This window comes from Myotis brandtii, unplaced genomic scaffold (genome assembly GCF_000412655.1).
Source record: "Myotis brandtii unplaced genomic scaffold, ASM41265v1 scaffold977, whole genome shotgun sequence".
In the NCBI taxonomy this organism is placed as follows: domain Eukaryota; kingdom Metazoa; phylum Chordata; class Mammalia; order Chiroptera; family Vespertilionidae; genus Myotis; species Myotis brandtii.
In genome coordinates, this window is record NW_005372062.1 from 12934 (window position 1) to 14571 (window position 1638).

The 1638-nt window shown below is 42.9% G+C and overlaps 1 pseudogene; it reads right to left on the reverse strand.

Moving 5' to 3' along the window:
* Positions 1 to 465: 465 nt before the first annotated feature.
* LOC102250532 overlaps positions 466 to 1638 on the reverse strand; it is a 13986-nt pseudogene continuing 12813 nt past the window's right edge.

Genomic DNA, 1638 nt, shown 5'->3' on the forward strand with positions numbered 1-1638 from the left:
GTGGGTCCCCGATTGGGGTGGGGAGCCGGGGTGGGGGGCCCCCCCCCCCCACCGTGCATGAATTTCATGTACCAGGCCACTAGTGTATAAATGTTCAGACATTTTGTAAGTGACTGAGGCATTCAAAACAGCAAGAGAAACTGAAAGCCAATACTCTATAAATACGCCCAAATAAGGAAGAGGGTGGTTTAAACCCCTCATTTTTACATGTGTGAACCTGCCTGTGGTAATGCTAATGAGCACCAAAAATAAAAGCAATTTATACTAAAGTAAAGTAAAGGAAAACTCAAGATCTAAAGACTTCATTTGTAAACAATCATGATTTTGCTTTCACCTCTTGTGGAAAAAGAGTCCAATGTCAGGATTCTCTTCTTCAGATCTGAGAGCACATTTGTTTCTATTACATTTTCAATTTCTGAACATGACCATCACTTGGTAGGGAATATGAAAATCCTGGGATGACACTTAAGGATCCTCTACTCCTATTTGTAGATCATCATCATCATCATCATCATCATCATCATCATCAAATTTGTAATTCAGGCAAGTGTCTATCTAAATTACAAATCATTTCCCCATTAAGGATAGCCTAGGCATAAAAAAATAAAGAATGCTTTAGAGTAGATGTACATTAAATTATGTTAAGGAATATTTAATCTTGCTCCAACATTTACCTACCATGAAGTAAGTGCTATGGTGGGCACTAAATATATAAAGTCACAACTCATAGCATTAAAGGACTCACAGTATAGTAGAAGAGACAGATATATAAACTAACTAGAGGCCCCGTGCACGAAATTCATGCACTAGGGATGTGTGTGTGTGGGGGGGGGGGTGTCCCTCAGCCCGGCCTGTGCCCTCTTGCAGTCCAGGACACCTTGCTCCTTACCGCCCGCCTGCTTGCTGCTCCTTACTGCTCGGCTTGCTGCTCCTTAGTGCTGCCGCGAAGGCTCCCACCACTGCCACTGCACTTGCCAGCTGTGAGCCTGGCTTCTGGCTGAGTGGCGCTCCCCCTGTGGGAGCACACTGATTACCAGGGGGCAGCTCCTACATTGAGCATCAGCCCCCGAATGGTCAGTTCATAGCAAACAGTCATTCCACCATTTGGTCAATTTGCATATTAGGGATTTATTATATAGGATAGGATATTGAATGTGAACTGTAAATGAAAAATAAAATTTAGAAAAGAACCAAATAAAATTTTAGATCTGAAAATTTATATATATATTTTGATTCTCACTTGAGGATGTTTTTAAAATTGATTTTAGAAACATTTTTAGAAACATCCATGTGACAGAGAAATACCAGTAGGCTGCCTCTGGACCTGCTGACCCACCAGGATCTAACCCAAACCTAAGTATGTGCCCTAACCTAGAATCCAGTAGGAAATCCTTTGGTGTACAGGTTGAGACTCCAACCAATTGAGCCACCTGGCCAGGGCAGATCTGAAAAAAAATTTTTTACTGTACCTCCAGGCCCTGGTCGGTGTGGATCAGTAGTTAGAGTGTCCTCCCACGCACCAAAGGGTTATGGGTTTGATTCCAGGTGAGGACACATACACAGGTTGTGGGTTCCATCCCTGTCAGATTGCTTGGGCAACTGATCGATCTTTCTCTTTCTCTTTCCCTCTCCCTTCCT